The sequence below is a fragment of the Cryptomeria japonica genome, chromosome 4, assembly GCF_030272615.1.
Source record: "Cryptomeria japonica chromosome 4, Sugi_1.0, whole genome shotgun sequence".
Classification (NCBI taxonomy): domain Eukaryota; kingdom Viridiplantae; phylum Streptophyta; class Pinopsida; order Cupressales; family Cupressaceae; genus Cryptomeria; species Cryptomeria japonica.
Window position 1 is genome coordinate 531,112,338 of NC_081408.1, and position 22,584 is coordinate 531,134,921.

Here is a 22,584-nt window from a genome sequence, read left to right on the forward strand (position 1 = left end):
CAGCTTCTCCACCATCTCATGCACCAAGACATCCATGAAGTCAAACCAAAAGGCTTCTTTTTGTTTGCGGAACTTTAGCAAGAAACCCATTTGAAATGGGTAAATATTTTGATCATCACCCAGACAAAAAACATATGCCAGCATAGATGCAACATCCTTCACATCTTATGGTTTGAGATCACTATAAGCCAATGGGAATTGAGGGAGCTCGGTAGTCTCTGGGTCCCTTTGCATTAGGTCATTTCAGAAACTAGTAGATGTATCTTTGTTCTTCCAATAACCTTCTAAGGTCTTTTTTCTTGAAAACTATTGTACCTATCAACCTGAAGGATACACAACATATCCTTGATAGTTTATACACTTATCACGACTCTTAGTGATTCTCCTTCAATGATTGGAATATTTGGGGTAAAATTCTCATTGCATGCATTTATGAGATCAGGACAATGAGGCACCATAGGAACCATATATTGTGGGAGGCCAGAGTGCCAAAGTTGATAGGCAGACCTATTTGAACCACTCTTCTTCCATCTCTGATAGGTGGCCTCTCGGAGGGTCTTTGGCTGAACGTAGAGGTTTGGATAAAAAATATCTTTGAACCTGTCTGCAACCATGATAGTATCTTTGACAAGGCCTTTCAATTTTGCCTTAGTGTATGGACACTCAAGCTTTGGAGGCATGACATGTGCAGAAAAAGAGGCATCCCAAAAAATGTCTACATATTGGCTATCAAAAGAGGTACCAAAAGGTCCTACGGATGATGCCATTCTACTGTGCTTTCTCAAAATTTAGCACTGAAATGCTGGATAACTTTGTTCTTGTCTTATCTTATTATTGCATGTGTGTTTTATCTTTGATAAAACCTATTCATGAGAAAGGGGTACTTGAAAATACCATGAATGGTACGTAAATCGAGAGTTAACTTGGTGAAGTGGCCAACTCTCACATACGTGTGGAATTAATTCACGTGCTACGCGCACTGCTTCCAACTCACTAGGGACTGAGGTGATTATGCCCTTTACCGCCATCATTTGAAAGCTTTTGCACTGGATAGTATGACATTCTTGGTAGAAGGGCTCATCAACCTATGCATATTTATGAAGGCTTGTTGAACATGTATACACAAGAGATTACTAAAGATCTACTACAAAAGGAAATATTAAAGATAGATGTGTGGCGACAACTCATGATTTGCATATCCTCTAAAAAGAATGTGCAGGAGGGATGATTAAGGGATAATATACGTGAAAATAAACGCCATTAATGTCAACTTGCATCCTCTAAATGAGATATTAATACTTATTATGTGTATTCTTTCTATAAATATTGCTTGAGAAAGCCATTGTGATCATATTGCAAATCAGGCCTTAGTGGTTTAGAATAGGAGTAAGCCGCTACATAGGATAGAAGTAATGGATACTCCTATTAGATTAGTGAGCACAGTCAGTCAAGTTGCCTTCTTAGGAAATATATCAAACCATCATCTACAACTGATGACAACCCATAGCCACCCTATAGTCATAGCTTCCATCAAATGGGTCTTAGGAGAAGACTTTGTAGGCTCCGAGGAGTGATAGTGTGTAAACACGAATATCACATCCCTTTTTGTTGCATCCGCTAGATATTGGTCTGTTCAAATACCTTACTGTGCAGCTTACTGACTTGCTTTTTTTGTGAGAAATATATGGGTGGGTTGGATGAGGTGGTTGCCTTTGCAGACCCTGTCCGACACTAGTACAAAAACAACAATATATGACTAAAAAAAGTTCTAAAAATTGCATATAAATGACTAAATTTGATCGCGTGACCATTAGTAGTTTATTGCCAGTCATTAATCACGCAACCAAATTTATGATTAAACTATTTTAATCATTTATTTGTTGTTTTGATTGATCAATTTTGTCATCGATTTTGTCATCGATTTGGTCATTGATTTAGTCACTAATTTATTCATTAATTTAGTCATTGATTGTTATTATTTGGTCATTTATTTAGTCATATTAGTGATTTATTTAGTCATATATTTAATCATTAATTTAGTCATATATTGAGTCATTAATTTAATCATTGATTATTGTTAAATGGTCATTTATTTAGTCACAGTGACTGAAGCTTCTACATAAGATCATAGCCCTAGTTCAAAGCTATGACAACTGGAAGCACACAAAGCAGCAGACATTAGCTTGTGATACCCCAAAAGAGTGAAATAGAATAGTCCCAATGTTGCAATATTTTACATCAGAAGTGCAACCCTTTCACAGTTAATAGTAACATCTTTCAGAGTTTAGTAGCACAATACAATAAAAACATCAAGGTCATGGTAACTCATAGTCTAAACTAGGATTATAAGAAGAAAATAGCTACAATATCAAAAACAAGTCTTTGAGATATGCTGGAGAATGTTTTCAATAAAAAATACATGCAATACCTTTGACTTAACCTTCAAGTTAGATCAAATGAAAATATTTTTGGAGCTAACTCTAGTAAGTGCAAATTTGCATACAATTGAGTTGTCTCTAATAAGCATTAGTATCTTTATGCTAATATTAAATTCATATGGACAATAAGAAAACATTTGTCACTATCCATGTCAACCATTTTTTATTGATCTTTATTGAATGGATAGATGATAGCAATGATTCAAGAATATCACTTTTTGTTTGATTCTTCTTTATCTCTTACATTTAAGAGAGAGTCTCTCCAATACACGTTGTGCCTCACACTGAGGAAAATTACTCAAATCATAATAATGAGGTGCAATGTTGATCAACCTATTAAAGAAAATTGAGATCATGTTTTAATTATAAGCTGGTATAAAGAAAAATGATAAAAAAGAACAAGTCTATGATACAATTTTTCTAACAAAAATATCTCAATGGTTTCACTGTAGTAACCCACCAAAATTAACCCAACAAAATTGAGTATTTTTTTTTTCTTTTCTTTTATTATGTTTTATTCAATTGCATACTCTGGGCATCCATCCAAATAGGATTGGGCAATCACCCATTCGGGATGAGCTTCTAACCATACGGGTTAGGCAATTGTCCATACGGGACGTAAATTCCATCTATCCAATACGGGATAGGCATCTACCCATACGGGGTAGGCATCTATCCAAACGGGATAGGAGATGCTCTGGCCAGAGACTTAGACTCATCGGGACCATTCGGGTCCTGAGCCACTCACTAAGTACTACATTCTTCTAACAAGAATGCACCGAGGTCGTCGTCCTTAGGAGTAATAAGAAAAATAACACAAGCTTGAATTCCGCCTCGGAATTTGGCTTAAAGCCTCGGGAAGTCAAGCGAATCCATACGGGATTCCTTCCGAGTATGCATTGAATTAGGTTTGATTATCTTATCTTTCAATTAGGATTCTTACTCAACCAAGCCTAGACCCCACCCACGAACGCCTGAGTACGAGGGACAACTCCGTCCCAAGACTGCCTACATACCCACTTCGGCGTGGGATCAAGGCGTAAAGTATGTAGTTCTATCTTCTAATCTATGGTTTGATGTAAACTGATTTTTGTGGGTACGCAACCCTTTCTAGGGTCAGTGTCCCAGACAGTTTCTCTGCGGTTGCTACCCACGAAGGTAGCACTTAAGCGAAGGCTCAAGATGGCCTATTGCTTGTGGCCTAAACAAAATAACTAGAACCTAATTCTTATCATGAGCGTCACCCAATTTCAATCACCAATATCCCTTCGAGGTGAATAAATAAATAAATAAATAAAGTAAATTTCACGAGAGCTCTTAACTTGACCATCCCTAAGAGGGTTTACTATGGTTTAACTCAACGGATGTGGAATTCAATTGAAAGTTATCTTATTAAATTATCGATCCAAGAGGGATTACCCGCCCCTTGGATTTTTAACTTCCAAATGTCCCTTATTACTCCCCGACGATTTATAGGGACGATGCCACAGACGTCGTTAATGCAGCTTTATTAGGCGTTAAGTGCAGTAGTTCAACACGACGGCATTACCCGTAAGCGTGACCCAGAGGCACCGTATATACCGAACGCTGCTAGTTTTAGTTTTCCAACTCCATTTGTTTAGTTTTCTAAACTAACATCATACTTGAATATAATTATGAAATGGATGTACATAATTTAAACCTTAAATACTATTTGAACAAAGAATATCATTATTCTACAATTAATTGGATTAATACATGTATTGGCATGGTAATGATAATTGCGAACTTACGAGTAATTGCATGAAAAATACGAATTAATCATAATGCAATGCAAAAGTAACGTCATTTATATTCAAAATGCAGAAATGTTTTCTCTATCGCAAGACTTAATTAGTTATAAGGTTACAAATTTCTCATGAGTGACCAAATTGAATAATAATGAGACTTTACTTATCTCCAAAAATTATGGGTCAAATAATCCATTCATTTCTCTAAGGAATTGAAATAATACATTGAATTCAACCCTTGTTAATTTTAAGGAAATTAAATTTAACTAAACAAATGTACATGAAAAAGAAATTAATTTAATTTTAATTTAAAACGATACACAAAAATACTTAAATGTTAAATCGAATGTTAAAACTTCCATCGAAAATTCCTACGGCAATCTCGTTTTATTAATATATATATAAAACCAGGGGGTGGGGACCACGGGTCCCGTCACTCCCTGCGGTCCTGCATATGCAGGCCCGTAGGGGTTGGCGGGGCCACGTGGTCCCCTCCACTCCCCTGCGGCCACTTGTAGTGACCGCAGGGTAGTGGGGGGTACCACTAACCCTGCCGGTTTTCGGTAACGCCGCTCCGCGTACACGCGGTTATTTTCGGGTCTGTGCGTACGTGCGGATATTTTTGGGGTCTGTGCCGAATGCAGTGATTGATAATGCAACATTAATATTTGTAAATTGACATTAGGATTATAAATATATATATATATGGTTTCAAATTCTTTACAAAGGATAATTTATTTAAGAAGGTAAGAACAGGTAAAATAACTGAGCATTTCTTGGTTTATCTCCTTACAGAAACCAGACTTTTAATGTATATATATATATATTTTTATCTGAATCACAGAGAGAGAGAGAGAAAGATTTATCCAGCCATTACAGGAAGGGAGTTGTTCTCAGACTTCTCAGGAAATTGGTTTGTTTCCAGGGTTATTCTCAGAGTCCAGGAGGATTTATTCGACTGGTAATTTCAGTGAGCTCTTTGTTCAATCCACAGAGAGTTTCAAAAAGAAAATAATAATAAGAATACTCCTTAAATGAGATTTGGATAACAATAACCAGAGAGATGAAAGATGGTTCTTCTTAGCAAGAATCAAAAAGAATAAGAGGAACAATTTAAATCTGGATCTAGATTTAATATTACATTATTATTTTTTTTTTAAAAAAAACAGTGAATCTAATTCTTTGCCAAGCAAATTTAATCTACTTCCTTATCAAGAATCTGAAACTAATAATCAACAACTTGTTCTATTCTACTCCAAAATTTAAAACTAAATTTTATCAAAGTTTGAAACAATGAATCAACAAATTTATTTTTCTTTCTATCAAACATTTTAATCTACTCCAAATCTGAACTAAATTTTATCAAAATCTGAATAATGAATCAACAATTTATTTTCCAAAATCAAGAATCCAAACAATGAATAAACAATTTAAAACATTTTAATCTAATTCTTATCAAAGTCTGAAACTAATTTCACGAATGAATTTCTTTTCCATAAAATAATCTAATCTAATCTACAACAAGAACAAGATGCACAAACTAAGCTTTGAAGGAACCTGGATGCTTGCAAAAAAATGGTGTAGAGTCTTCCTTGATCCTCCAAATTGAAGAGAAATCCTCCCAACAAAACCTTGGCTGCAAATGAAAAATGGACTACAAAGGAGAAATTGCAGAATTTTCTTATGGAATAGCTAGCTTTTCTTTTGAAACTTGTACCTATTTTATAAAGCAAATTTCAAATTCCCACTACCTAATTTTAAATTAAAAAAAAATGAGATTCTCTCCCAATTTGGCCTCCATGCAAATTAATTGGGCTTAGTGGGAGGAGTTACATGCAAGGAGGTGGAGAAGCCTCTAGAAGCTTCTTATTCCTCCTACAACATGTGCCTTAATGTGAGGGAAATTAAGTAACTAATTTAAAATATATATGCATTTTCCATGTGTGTGGGGTTTATTATTATTATTATTATTTTTATTCCCTTACAATATTCATTCAATAATTCATCCAAAGAATATAAGTAGAGTTTTGTAATTTAAAACAAAAAAAAGTGATAAAGGAGGGTTGTGACATCCTCCCCCCCTTAATCTGTGCATCGTCCCGATGCACTTATTAAATGCATTCAAAAGAGTTTATAGTTCATGTTCAAAATAAAAAGGGAAATAGCTGCTGCATCTCCTTAGTATCCTCCCAGGTGGCATTCTTCTCGTCGTACTGGTCCCATTGCACTTTGCACTGATCAACCTCTCTGTTGCGCAACTGGCACTGGCACCTCTCCAAGATTCTGAATGGCTCTATCATTATTCCCCCCATTTCTTGGACCTGCAAGGCATCCCAATTCAAAATGTGTTTCTCATCAGGTACATATTTCTTAAGAAGAGATACATGGAAGACATCATGGATTCGGCTCAATTGGGGAGGCAAGGCCAACCGATAAGCAAATGGATTAATTCTTCCCAATATTTCAAAGGGTCCGACATAACGAGGTGCAAGCTTAGTCTTTTTCCCAAATCTTATGGAACTCTTGTGTGGCCTAACCCTTAGGAAGACTTTCTCTCCTACTTCAAACTCCCTTGGTGTTCTGTTTTTATCTGCATAACTCTTCTGCCTATCCGAGGCTTCCTTCAACCTTTGCCTAATTTCCTTAGTTTTCCTTTCCATTTCTCTCAACATATCTGGCCCAATAATCACTCTATCTTCAAGACTATCCCAACTCAAAGGTGTTCGACATGGTCTACCATACAAAGCTTCAAAAGGTGCCATTCCCAAAGATGTTTGATATGTATTATTGTAGGCAAACTCTACCAAAGGTAGGTACTCTTCCCATTTTCTCTGTTGGTCCATGCAGTACATACGAAGCAGGTCTTCCATAATCTGATTTGTCCTTTCTGTCTGACCGTCGGTTTCAGGGTGGTATGCGGTGCTAAAATTTAGTTGAGTCCCTAGAGCTGATTGAAGAGTGGTCCAAAACCTGGAAGTGAATCTTGCATCTCTGTCTGATATGATTTTCTCTGGTACTCCGTGCAACCTAACTATCTCCTTAATGAAACGTCTAGCCAAGGTGGGTGCATCATCTGCCAGATTTCCTGGTATAAAGTGTGCCACCTTAGTGAGCTTGTCAATTACCACCATTATTGCATCATGCCTAGAAGGTGACATGGGTAGCCCTTGTACAAAATCCATACTAATAACTTGCCACTTATGTTGGGGTACATCGTGCGATTGTAACAATCCAGCTGGGTGCCTATGTTCTGCCTTTACTCTTTGACACTCCAAACATTTGGCTACATACTTGACAATATCGTTCTTCAACCCTTGCCAAAAGTATAACTTCTTTAGATCTGCATAAAGTTTGTTAACTCCTGGGTGGCCTGAATAAGGGGCATTGTGAGCCTCCGATAAAACTACTTCCCTTAAATTCCCTGAATTAGGAACATAGATTCTGTTATTGTATCTGAGTAGCCCATCTTCATCAAATGTGTATCCTTCAACCTTAGGGTCGGTCGGGTTGTGTCTTATAGTTAATTTGACTTGCTCATACCATGGGTCATGTCCTTGTTCATCCATTACTTGCTTTTTGAAAGAGGTTTTGAAGGTTGCTATAGTCATCAAGTGTCTTCTCCTACTTAAGGCATCTGCCACCCTATTTTCTTTCCCCTTAATATATTCGATCTCAAAGTCATATTCACTTAAGAACTCTAGCCACCTTCTTTGTCTGGCATTTAAGTGAGGTTGGGTAAAGATGTATTTTAGCCCTTGGTTGTCCGACTTAAGCTCAAAGGGCTTCCCTAGTAAGAAATGTCTCCACTTTTGCAGGGCATGCACAATTGCTGCCAACTCTAAGTCGTGGGGTGCATAATTGACTTCATGAGTCTTTAGCTTCCTAGATTCATAAGCCACTACCCCTTCATCTTGGACAAGTACCCCTCCTAACCCTTCAGTAGAAGCATCTGTTACAACTGTGAAGTGTCCATTTGGGTCTGGTACCTTTAGAATGGGTGCTGAAGTTAGTTTTCCCTTCAAGATTTGAAATGCCTTATCACTTTGCTCGGTCCATACAAACCTTTTGCCCTTCCGTTGCAACGAGGTGATGGGATTTGCTATCTTAGAGAATCCTTCCACAAACCTCCTATAGTAACCTGCTAGTCCCATAAAGCTTCTTACCTCTGAAACATTCTTAGGGATTGGCCATTCTACTATCGCCTTTATTTTATCTGGGTCGACTGCTATTCCTTCCTTTGATATTATATGCCCAAGATAGTGAATCTTTTCCTCAAAGAAGGCGCATTTGGACAATTTTCCATATAACTTATGTTCTCTCAATCTTTGCAAAACAATCTGTAGGTGCGCTAAATGTTCCTCTTCATTTCTAGAATAAATCAAAATGTCATCCAAGAATACCAAAACAAACTTATCCAAGTAGTCATGGAATACACTATTCATCAGGTTCATGAATGCAGCTGGGGCATTAGTTACTCCAAAAGGAACTACTGTGAATTCATAGTGTCCATATCTCGTCCTGAAAGCTGTCTTTGGAATGTCTTCTTCCTTAATTCTGAGTTGATGGTACCCTGACCGAAGATCTATCTTGGAGAAAACTGCCGCTCCTTTCATTTGGTCAAAAAGGTCCTCTATGCGAGGTAAGGGGTACCTATTCTTTATGGTAACTTTGTTCAACATCCTATAGTCGATGCATAGCCTTAAGGTTCCATCCTTCTTCTTAACAAATAAAACTGGCGCTCCCCATGGTGATACACTTGGCCTTATTAATCCCTTAGCTAAGAGTTCCTCTAATTGCATTTTGAGCTCTTGTAATTCGGTTGTGTTCATCCGGTAAGGTGCCTTTGATACTGGTTCAGCTCCTGGGAGTACTTCGATAGAAAAGTCAAACTTTCTCTTAGGGGGTAAACCGGGTAGTTCTTCTGGAAAAACATCCCTAAACTCTTTTAAGAAAGGGGTATTTTCAAATGTTGGTGTATTTTCCTCCTTCCCTTCATCAATTTCGACCATAAAGATTTGTCCTCCTCTTCTCCTTTCCTTCTTTAATTGCATTGCTGAGATAGTTTCTACATTAATGGGTTTAAACTTTCCTTGGATTTTGACCCTTTTCCCCCCATCATCCAAACATTCAACAATTTTGCTATAACAATCTACATTAGCTTGATGGTCTACTAACCAACTCATTCCCATAATTACATCATATAATCCTAAGGGTGCCACATAGAGATCTACCCTTGTTTCGAACTCAGGGAATTGTACCTTTGCCCTTGGTAAACACTTAGTTACTTCTCTAGTTGCCTTATCCCCATATTGAACCGTCCATGATGACTCCATTTGATTAACTTTAAATGCATATTTGTTCACTAATTCAGGTGAGATGAAACATTCAGATGATCCAGTGTCAATTAGAATTGATATTGGTTGTTCAAATAGTGTACCTGTAGTTTCCACGGGAACATTCTGGTATCTTCTTCTTTGGTTCCTAACTGCTGCATGAATCCTCTGTTGGGGCCCTTGTTGGGGTTGATTGGCTCTAATTTGTCCTTGCATCCTGGGGCAGTCTCTAGCAAAATGATTTTCCCCGCACATAAAGCATCCGCCTGGAGGACCTCTCCTACCTTGATTTCTAGGGGGATCATTCCTTGTTTCATTTCCCCTGGGTGGATAAGTTATCCTGTTCTGCTGGTCATTCCTGTTATAGTTGCCTCTGTTATCATTGCCCCTGTTATTATTGTTGCCCCTGTTATTATCATTTCCATTCCTCTGATATTGATTAGGCGGTGGTCTCCTTTCGGAAGAGTTATTCCTTTGACCCTTGTTGAAATTAGTGTTTCCATTGAATTCTTGCTTCCTTTTAAATGAGTGGTTCCCATTATAGTTTCGTCCTGCTAGTGTTTGAATCTTCCTCTCTTGCCTTAGAGACTTTTCAAGAACTTCATTCATGTTTCTGGGTCCATGCATATCAACCTCTGCCCCTATGTTGGTATTCAACCCCAAAATGAACTTCCTTGCTTGGCCTTCTTCATCCCTTTGGTACATAGGCACATACTTAAGCAACTTGGCGAATTTATCCCAATATTGTTGAACGGATAGGGACCCTTGACGTAGGTTATGGAATTCTGTCACTTTCTCATCAAAGAACAATTGAGGAAGCCACCTATCTCGAAAATGGTGAACAAATTGATCCCATGTGATTGTATCCCTGTTATACCCATTTTGTTCCTTGGTGTTGGTCCACCAACTAGCCGCCTCCCCTGTGAGTTGATAGGAGCCCCATAAAGCCTTAGTTGTTTCGCTGAAATCTCTTAGCTCAAAATATTTCTCCATTTCATTTAGCCAATTCTCAGCCCCTTCACCAATCTGCCTCCCATCGAACTTAGGAGGGGTGATTTTCTTCAAATCCTTGGAGAGTTCTAATATGTTATTTTCCTTTCCATTACCCATCACATTTCCTTGATTGCTACCAGGGTTTCCATTCTCGGTACCACTTCTATTCTCATAGTCATTCTGCCTTTCCCTAAGGTCCTGCAGTGATTGTTCCAGGAAGTTGATTTTATCTCTTTGTTCGGTTAGAAGGTCGATTATAGCTTGGACCCCATCTCCGTTATTACCTAGGTTGTGTCGATCCTCTTCATGATCTTCCTCATGGTTTCCTTCATGGTTTTCCTCATGGTTTTCCTCCCTTTGGCTCCTAGTACGTCTTCCATTACCCCTTCCTCTTCCTCTTCCTCTTCCTCTTCCTCTTCCTCTTGCCATTCTAGGTTTTACCTGAAAGTTAAATTATGTAGTTAGTTTCTCCTTTTTTTGTAGAATAAAATTTAATTTCCTATTATTGTAAAACATTCCCTTAGCTGAATAAATTGAAGTGAGCACAAGGCCTAGATTTGAACCTTTGCTCTGATACCACATGTAGTAACCCACCAAAATTAACCCAACAAAATTGAGTATTTTTTTTTTCTTTTCTTTTATTATGTTTTATTCAATTGCATACTCTGGGCATCCATCCAAATAGGATTGGGCAATCACCCATTCGGGATGAGCTTCTAACCATACGGGTTAGGCAATTGTCCATACGGGACGTAAATTCCATCTATCCAATACGGGATAGGCATCTACCCATACGGGGTAGGCATCTATCCAAACGGGATAGGAGATGCTCTGGCCAGAGACTTAGACTCATCGGGACCATTCGGGTCCTGAGCCACTCACTAAGTACTACATTCTTCTAACAAGAATGCACCGAGGTCGTCGTCCTTAGGAGTAATAAGAAAAATAACACAAGCTTGAATTCCGCCTCGGAATTTGGCTTAAAGCCTCGGGAAGTCAAGCGAATCCATACGGGATTCCTTCCGAGTATGCATTGAATTAGGTTTGATTATCTTATCTTTCAATTAGGATTCTTACTCAACCAAGCCTAGACCCCACCCACGAACGCCTGAGTACGAGGGACAACTCCATCCCAAGACTGCCTACATACCCACTTCGGCGTGGGATCAAGGCGTAAAGTATGTAGTTCTATCTTCTAATCTATGGTTTGATGTAAACTGATTTTTGTGGGTACGCAACCCTTTCTAGGGTCAGTGTCCCAGACAGTTTCTCTGCGGTTGCTACCCACGAAGGTAGCACTTAAGCGAAGGCTCAAGATGGCCTATTGCTTGTGGCCTAAACAAAATAACTAGAACCTAATTCTTATCATGAGCGTCACCCAATTTCAATCACCAATATCCCTTCGAGGTGAATAAATAAATAAATAAATAAAGTAAATTTCACGAGAGCTCTTAACTTGACCATCCCTAAGAGGGTTTACTATGGTTTAACTCAACGGATGTGGAATTCAATTGAAAGTTATCTTATTAAATTATCGATCCAAGAGGGATTACCCGCCCCTTGGATTTTTAACTTCCAAATGTCCCTTATTACTCCCCGACGATTTATAGGGACGATGCCACAGACGTCGTTAATGCAGCTTTATTAGGCGTTAAGTGCAGTAGTTCAACACGACGGCATTACCCGTAAGCGTGACCCAGAGGCACCGTATATACCGAACGCTGCTAGTTTTAGTTTTCCAACTCCATTTGTTTAGTTTTCTAAACTAACATCATACTTGAATATAATTATGAAATGGATGTACATAATTTAAACCTTAAATACTATTTGAACAAAGAATATCATTATTCTACAATTAATTGGATTAATACATGTATTGGCATGGTAATGATAATTGCGAACTTACGAGTAATTGCATGAAAAATACGAATTAATCATAATGCAATGCAAAAGTAACGTCATTTATATTCAAAATGCAGAAATGTTTTCTCTATCGCAAGACTTAATTAGTTATAAGGTTACAAATTTCTCATGAGTGACCAAATTGAATAATAATGAGACTTTACTTATCTCCAAAAATTATGGGTCAAATAATCCATTCATTTCTCTAAGGAATTGAAATAATACATTGAATTCAACCCTTGTTAATTTTAAGGAAATTAAATTTAACTAAACAAATGTACATGAAAAAGAAATTAATTTAATTTTAATTTAAAACGATACACAAAAATACTTAAATGTTAAATCGAATGTTAAAACTTCCATCGAAAATTCCTACGGCAATCTCGTTTTATTAATATATATATAAAACCAGGGGGTGGGGACCACGGGTCCCGTCACTCCCTGCGGTCCTGCATATGCAGGTCCGTAGGGGTTGGCGGGGCCACGTGGTCCCCTCCACTCCCCTGCGGCCACTTGTAGTGACCGCAGGGTAGTGGGGGGTACCACTAACCCTGCCGGTTTTCGGTAACGCCGCTCCGCGTACACGCGGTTATTTTCGGGTCTGTGCGTACGTGCGGATATTTTTGGGGTCTGTGCCGAATGCAGTGATTGATAATGCAACATTAATATTTGTAAATTGACATTAGGATTATAAATATATATATATATGGTTTCAAATTCTTTACAAAGGATAATTTATTTAAGAAGGTAAGAACAGGTAAAATAACTGAGCATTTCTTGGTTTATCTCCTTACAGAAACCAGACTTTTAATGTATATATATATATTTTTATCTGAATCACAGAGAGAGAGAGAGAAAGATTTATCCAGCCATTACAGGAAGGGAGTTGTTCTCAGACTTCTCAGGAAATTGGTTTGTTTCCAGGGTTATTCTCAGAGTCCAGGAGGATTTATTCGACTGGTAATTTCAGTGAGCTCTTTGTTCAATCCACAGAGAGTTTCAAAAAGAAAATAATAATAAGAATACTCCTTAAATGAGATTTGGATAACAATAACCAGAGAGATGAAAGATGGTTCTTCTTAGCAAGAATCAAAAAGAATAAGAGGAACAATTTAAATCTGGATCTAGATTTAATATTACATTATTATTTTTTTTTTAAAAAAAACAGTGAATCTAATTCTTTGCCAAGCAAATTTAATCTACTTCCTTATCAAGAATCTGAAACTAATAATCAACAACTTGTTCTATTCTACTCCAAAATTTAAAACTAAATTTTATCAAAGTTTGAAACAATGAATCAACAAATTTATTTTTCTTTCTATCAAACATTTTAATCTACTCCAAATCTGAACTAAATTTTATCAAAATCTGAATAATGAATCAACAATTTATTTTCCAAAATCAAGAATCCAAACAATGAATAAACAATTTAAAACATTTTAATCTAATTCTTATCAAAGTCTGAAACTAATTTCACGAATGAATTTCTTTTCCATAAAATAATCTAATCTAATCTACAACAAGAACAAGATGCACAAACTAAGCTTTGAAGGAACCTGGATGCTTGCAAAAAAAATGGTGTAGAGTCTTCCTTGATCCTCCAAATTGAAGAGAAATCCTCCCAACAAAACCTTGGCTGCAAATGAAAAATGGACTACAAAGGAGAAATTGCAGAATTTTCTTATGGAATAGCTAGCTTTTCTTTTGAAACTTGTACCTATTTTATAAAGCAAATTTCAAATTCCCACTACCTAATTTTAAATTAAAAAAAAATGAGATTCTCTCCCAATTTGGCCTCCATGCAAATTAATTGGGCTTAGTGGGAGGAGTTACATGCAAGGAGGTGGAGAAGCCTCTAGAAGCTTCTTATTCCTCCTACAACATGTGCCTTAATGTGAGGGAAATTAAGTAACTAATTTAAAATATATATGCATTTTCCATGTGTGTGGGGTTTATTATTATTATTATTATTTTTATTCCCTTACAATATTCATTCAATAATTCATCCAAAGAATATAAGTAGAGTTTTGTAATTTAAAACAAAAAAAAGTGATAAAGGAGGGTTGTGACATTCACAGATCTCTTGAAGAGATAAGAAAAATAAAAAAATCTAAGGATATACTTACCACTTGCCACGAATATATGTTCATTATCCACACAAGTTGTTGTCTCAAATTGTTAGTAGATTTAAGAGCTCTTACATTGATGAAGTTTTCATAACACCATGTAGGATCTTCATCTGTGAACTCACAACATCACATCTAGTTAAGAATACAAGTATTGCAAAGAACTTGTAATAGCCTGATTTTTCTCAGAAAATGCTTAATATAAAATTACTAGGTTCTATTTGCTATGAATCAAATATAATATACAAGATGACAACAAATATAATATTACAAACTGATTAACATAAAGAAAAAATCATACCAAGAATAACAAAAAAAACAAAACTAATAACTAATTTAGCAATATATTACAAAATTAATGAGAACTTACTATTTTGCTTGTAGGCATGGTAAACATTCAACAACGTCAAGTGATTTTGGCTTCGATATTGGTTTGCTGATCCAAATTACTTCTTAGAAATTTCAAATCCCTTCTTGGTGATATGCTTTATTTCCACATTAGAAACCAATGTGACTAGGGTTTGATTATTTTACTAATGATTGCTACGATTGTGTTGCTAATTTATGCATTCTTTGATTTTCAACTTAATAAGCTGCATGTTCAAATCTAAAAACTATGCATTCATGGATTGATCTTTTAATTGCAATTGTTAAAACTTAGTCTCAGAACATATCTTTTTTTCGCATTATATTTGGTTCTTCTTTGGTTTAAGGGGTATGTTGGTGCAGGTATTGCATTTTGGTTTTATTTTGACTCCTTGAGATACTGGTTATTAGCAATCCTTGGTTAATTGGGTCTCCAAGCAGATCTATCTTTTGTTTCTTCATACCAAGATGCTAATATTTTGCTAAACATAGTATGTTGGTAATATTATCTTCTTTCATTCACATGGCAATGTTAGTCCAAGCAGTGCACATTGGGTTGATATTGTTCATTGGGTTCCATTGACTTGTAGTCATGAGCTATGTGACTATAGCATATTTGAAATATTTGTGGGGGTTTTGATTTTGTAGTATTGATATGTACCTCTACCTAATGAGAATACTGAAATTATGTTCTGTGTTTTTTTTGCACATCTTTGTTATGTAGGCCACTTCCTCTTGATATTGACCATTGTACATGCTTTATTGTGAGAGAACACTTAGAAGAACTTGAGTATGCTTCTGTCTATTCTCTATATACAAATGTATGTTTCATCTCTAACATCCTACATTTTTCCATTTCCTTTTACATTGTCCAAGTTTTTCTCAACTGGAATATCCTTTGCAGACTAATACTAGACTACATTTTACATTGTGAAAAGGCTTGGAATGTTGTGAGTTTAGTAACTTTTCAGCTACTTTGAAGACTAATACCAAATTGTATTAAATGTGGCTTTCCAAACTTTTCTTAGATGGATTTCCAAAAGTAAAAAAAATATAGGCTATTTATTTATCACCCTTCTTTCAAAGAGTTGTATCAAATGTGACTTGAATGTTGATCATCAATGTTCATCATGTTTTGAATAATCCCTTCAATTTGTAGAAGCTTTATGGCCTTAAAATAAAGAAATGCAATGAAGTTGCAATGGCTTGTATGTACCATGATATTTTCAAAGAGAATAATCACTATTGGGAAAAGAATGTTTGAAAGGGGAAAGTAAATCATACACCTATATGCTTTTAGTTCTTAGTATATAGAGAAAAATAGCTCATTTTTAACATTCAAGATATTCTATATTTTCTAAGGCCAAATTTCATTTTGCTTAGGTTTCTTTAAAGGAACTTACTCCCAACATTATAGTGTTTCCTTTTGAGGTCTAACCTTCAAGGAACCAAGAATACAAAAAAATGTTGTAAATCATTGTCAAAAATCAAATTAATTGTTGGCATCCATGCTATTTCTATCAAACTTATAAACCAAGACTTCACTCAAGTTTTAGTACAAAACAATGCCCATGAAGTATAATAATAAACATTATAACAAAATTCTAACTTCACTTAACAAGAAGCAAAAGACAACCACACTAGTGCTTAACCAACCATCTTATAACCACACTAGTGCTTAACCAACCATCTTGTAACCACACTAGTGCTTAACCAACCATTTTGTGACAAACAAAATCTATTTAAGAGCTTTGCTACAAAGGAGAAGCAAGAATTTATAATCTATAACCTCTACAATTGCTATACACACCATTGTAGCCTAGCTACCTAAGCCAGAGAATGAGAATGAATTGGGGGATATTTCATAACACCCAAAACAAATATGAATATAGTACAATTTATGCAAAATGAAGAATTTAAGTAAATGGTTTTCAATTTTCATACAAAAAGCTATAGGGTCCTGTTGAGTATTTGTAATGTCCCCATTTTGGATCCAGAAGACAACTAAAATTGATAAAAGATTAAATAAATGTAAATTAAAGATTTAAACTTGTTATTAATAGAACAATCAATTATGATGTATTATTAACCAAGGCAACTAGAAATATAAGATGTTAATCTAGAAAATATGAACTGCTCAAGATTAAGATTATTATCAAACAAATCCCTCACGGATCACCATCTATTAGATCATATCAAATTTGTAATTAATTTGTTGGTGATATGCATGATATTGGTTCATGGTTAGCATGCATTGATTAATGATAAAGGACACTAACCTGGGCGATTAAGGCAAATGATATCCATGTGTTATGTGGTTTGTATAATAGACTAATTGGTATAATTTTGGGAGTGAAACAATTAAGGAAGTTAATGGAGTCAACAAGGAATGAATGGTAGTTTGATTATAGAACCAATAACTAATATTCATATTAAACTCAGTGATCTACAAGAATTATAGCAATCTGCAAACAAGGACTTTAGTGTTATTTAATGATAGACTTTATGTAGAGTCGACATAATATGATGAGAAGATAACCACAAACTATTTATATTAGTTTGTTTATAATAAACCATGGGTTTCCCAGGTGAGACTTGATGATCTATCAAGGAAGTCGAAGCATGAGAAAGCCCGATCAGAACAACAAGACAACCTCATACCATAGGCAAATCCTTTATACGCAAGGTGAGCGACTAAATATTACAATGTAAGGTGGTAGTTCATATACTATAAAATAGTAGTGATTAATATCAATTAAAGATAATATCAACTGATTAATAATTAATCTACCAAGAGGTGAGATTTATTCACCAAATATTCTCAATACGTTGAAAGGATACAACCATTTGATAGTATGGGTATTTATGAGGTATCAATAGACAATTGAAGGGGATCATCACATGTTATCTGTTTCTGAGGTTTCTCTGAGTTTTCTTGCCATATTGTAAGACTAGAAAAGGTGATTGCAACTAGTAAACAGTTGTGGTACGATCTTCTTCCACCTACCTTGGGCTCTCGTGTTTGGTGAACAATTCTTCAACATATGTGTGTGAATCCTGAGTATTCAGCTTCAGGGCCTACTACTCATATGATTCCACTTAAAAGAAGAGATAATACCATGCATTGGATGGAAAGCTTATTTTTCCATCGAAATAAGATTAATAGGGATAGCATACGATAATGTATTCAAAGAAAAGACAAAGATATGGTCAATCATCATGAGCATATTTGAAGCATGATTGCATATAGAACTAACCAAGAAACCCATGATAAGAACAATGGATAGCCAATCCAAGGTGCAGGGTATTTGGAAATTAAGGGTAATGAGGAATTAGAAGAACAATATGTGCATCAAAGGTCACAAAGCCTAAGAAGAAGGTCATGGGTTTGGAGTTACTTTATACACACAATAATCATTAGTGCAGCAATGATTGAAGGAAGCCCTTGTGATAGTCATAAGCTACAATACAGTCAATGAATAGAAAAAGAATACAGTAGAAGAATCACATAGCAGTCCTCAATGAAGGAGAATTCATGCCTAAAACAAAAAGAGTGGAGTAATAGTCACATCTCAGCGAGGACATGACACTTCAAAGTTGATCTTAGTCTTAACAAACAAAGGCTACAGGTCCCAAAGGTTTTTTATTAAGTCATGTATTGTCCATAAGGAAGGGCAGCCAATTCATAGTCCTTAATAAGCACCAAACAAAGGAGTAGACCTAAGAACAATAAAGAGCACCTATCAATGTGTGAAGACAGTCATATCTAAAGGACACATAAGCAAAAAAGGCAATTATAGTCATGAACCCAAAAGAGGAAATGTCAAACCCTCCAAAATAAGGTCAAAATAGTGACATCAAAGAGAATATAGTGGTAAATAAACCAATACATGCACAATAGCCATGATACATCAAAGGGTATATGAAGAATTTTTCAAGTACAAAGATAAAAAAATAAGGTGTGATCAAAGAGCAGTAATAGAATGTTTTAGAACTGTCAAAATAGTCATAAAATCTTAGATACTCAATTCAACAAGAATACACAAAAAAGTCTCATATACATATCACAAGAATCTCATAATCATATCATAGTTGGTTACAATGCGATGAGCAGTTAAAGAAGAAAAAAAGATGAAAAGACAGTTTGTTGAGGAAATAGTAGTCTAAATGGCATTAAAATCTGAGAATACTGGAGCAACAAATACATTCAAGGACACTATGACAATCCAAATCAGAAAATATATTTTAAATGAGGTATATGATTATCAAAATTATAGTCAAAGGAGCTGTTCAAGACCTCACTAACAAGAATCATCCTCTATGGGAAATAATATAAAAAAGACAGTCCCTTTGTCTTTCTTGCCACATAAAAGAACAATAAATATAACCTACACAAGTTCAAAACAGTTAAAGACACAGATTGTAGTCTTTTAATACCATTTAAAAGACAATATACACAATCCAAAACAAAAAAGGAACACAGAGAGCATGCCTTACCAGTAAAGGGACAGTCATAAAAAATGAGAAAGATAGTGTTCCTAGGTACAAACCAAGAGCTACCAAGAACGGAGGAGCTTCAAGTCACCCAAAGTCAGCTTGTAATACATAGTGAGAGGAACCTTCATAAGAACAATAAAGTATAAAGATTGTCAAATGCATGAATATATAGTGAGAGGACAGAAGCATAAAACTGGAAAAAGATAGTCAAAATACCAACATCAAAAAAAAACTTTAGAGACCTAATGAACAGTCTAAAGGAGAAATAAGGGCTAATATTATTGGAGTGTCATGGTAAGGGTTTGAGGAGTTAAGTACATAGAGAAGACCTAAAGCCACAGTCCAAAAAGGGTATATTTGCAGCCTAAAAGAACACTATATCTCAAAAGGGAAAAAATATCATAGAAACCATTGTAAAGAGAACGGTTAGGACAATAATAATACAAGAAAAGGACAAGACACAATCCTTATGGAAAGCATGGAAAAATACAGTGAACACAAAAAGTGGACAGTGAATAAAGAGAAATGAAAAAATGTTGTCTTGAATGACAATAACAGTGATTTTCTAGAGGAGCATTAATAGTCACTGAGCAATATGTTAAGCAATACATGTTGGAATTTGCATGAAGATTGCATTAATGAAATGTTATGTTGTCATTGATGTCAATTAACTAGTAATGATGTTGTTGTAATGTTGTTTTGTAATTAGTGGGAAGAGATAGTGAAAGGAAACTGTAACTGGTAGGTAATTTTGTGGAGTGAACCGATATTGCTAAGTATGGGAGAGTTGAACCAGTAAACCCTACCTATTGTTTTGATAAACCCTAATTGATTAAGTTTGGTGAATTGGTTATATTGGTTTATGATCTGATGGTGAGCGGTAATGATTATGACACATATGCATATTGTATGAAGAGAGTTTCAAAGTGTATTTGGTGCATTGAGGTAACGGTTTTTGTCTTGGGAATGAGAAAGTATACTACATGTAATGCAAAGCGCGTGATGAGTTACTAAGTTCGATGAAGCTGTAATCAAGGAGTGGCCGAGGATTTCTTGAATGATGTGTAGATATTGTTATGTAATCCAACTTTCATACTTGAACCGACTTATTTGTAATCACTATGTGAATTAGGTTTTTGTTGTGTTACCGACCTAGTTGATTTGTTTATAAGGTCGATGAGTTGCTTAGTTTCAGAGTTGGAAAAGTTTTAGTTGAGTGTGTGGTTGTCGAACCGGATGATGTATCTGCAGTTTGAGTAAAGGCAGATAGGAGGATAAAATGGATCTGATCAAGCAAGTGTAGTGCTATTCAAATAGATCAACAAACTCATGTTGTTTTCTAACAATTAGAGCAAAATTGAAATCCCCTGACCAGGTAAGCTCTAACAAGGTGATCCATTAGCTTGGATTTTCAAATCCTCTACCGAGGTTACTCCTTATAGGGTATTGTTTCTAACAAGGCATTGTATTCAATCCCTTAACCGGGTGATTCCTAACAGGATCAGTTCTTAATAGGACTTTTGTAAAGCTTTAACAAGCTAGGCTCCTAATAGGGCGAACTTCAAAAGAGTTTAGATAGCTATCTTGTGAGTCTCATCTCACCGTAGTTTTTCCCATTTGGGTTTCCATGTCAAAATATTGGGTCAAGTGGTGAATGTTTTTGTGGCTATGTTTTCTATGGTTGATTTTCTTAACTACTCAATCCACTTTGATAAGTCACAATAACCGACAACAATACAAAATGAAGTTTTACTTATGTCAGTAAAAGTATTTGGATGTTTGTGAGTTACAAGTTGCTTAGTGTTAATCTATTGTAACAGTCAACTAGTTTAGCTTGACAATGATATTGCATTAATAGTTCTAAGTTTACTTTGAGAGATTAATTTTCATATTGGTGAAGTTTATCAATTTTTCTATCTACAGATTCACCCCCCCTCTCAGTAGTTGACCAGATCCTTTTTCTTTCATCATACCATCAATACAAATTGAAATCATTCCATGATGACAAGGCACCATAGAAGGCTATCAAGATCAAGTGAGAAAATTCAAACAATCATAGCCAAAGATATGGCCTCTCAGGGAAGTAAGAAGATTAGGAGACAATGCTACCTACAAAAAGCTCAGTCTTTGAATAATAGTCATATCTCCAATGTAAAGGCAATTAAATAAAGGCCTTGGTTTGATGTTAGGAAACCAAGGAGATATTAATGTGCAACTCATGCAAGTGAACAAAGAGAACATGGGTCAATATAAACCCAAACGATATTAGTTTTCTAAGGGAGGGACAACAGTGAACATAAAAAGATGATAAAGGGAAATATAGAGATTATGAAAACTCACATGTGAAGGGTTGAAGCATCAAGGTAAGAATGGTGAGGTTATAGAGACTTCAAAGTAGCATGTGTTAGGAACCGGAAGGCAACTAAGAGGGGGGGGGGGGGGGGGGTGAATTAGTTGTCTATGAATTTCAACCCACTTATAACTTAATCAAACTTGATACTTAATACCGGTAAACCAAACTTAATGCCGGTAAATAGATTAACAGTTAATATCAATACTGATGAAACTTAATACATGAAGAAAAAAGAGAAACAACAGCCACAACACATAACACATAGATTTTGACGTGGAAACCCTATAAGGGGAAAAACCACAGTGGGAAATCTTACCCATAATTAGATGATACTACTGCAGATAGTATGTGTATACAAATGGGGTCTGCACATGCAGAAAGGCCAACTACCTAGAGCACATTGCTCAAATGAGAGTTGCAATGACTACAATACGATGGTTAAATCCTAGAATAATGTATTGCTCAAAATAGCATCTCCAATGCTAGATTCAGTACTGGCTAAGCTCTGATAAACACCTTCATACCTTCCTTGAACCTTCTCTATGGTCTGCTCATATGATCTTCAATATTCGCACATACCATGTTACAGTACCATACCATAACCTTAGATACCATATCTCATGTCTCATCTTACAAATGAGATCTTACATATATACAAAACCTAAGACCAAATGTGTAGGTTGGCTCACAAAGAATATTACAATAGAATCAATTACAAATAAGTCTTGATGTGATGCATCATGTCGGCTCAATACATTAACAACAATATCCAATCAATAAATCATCTCCATAATGTGTCATGCTGAT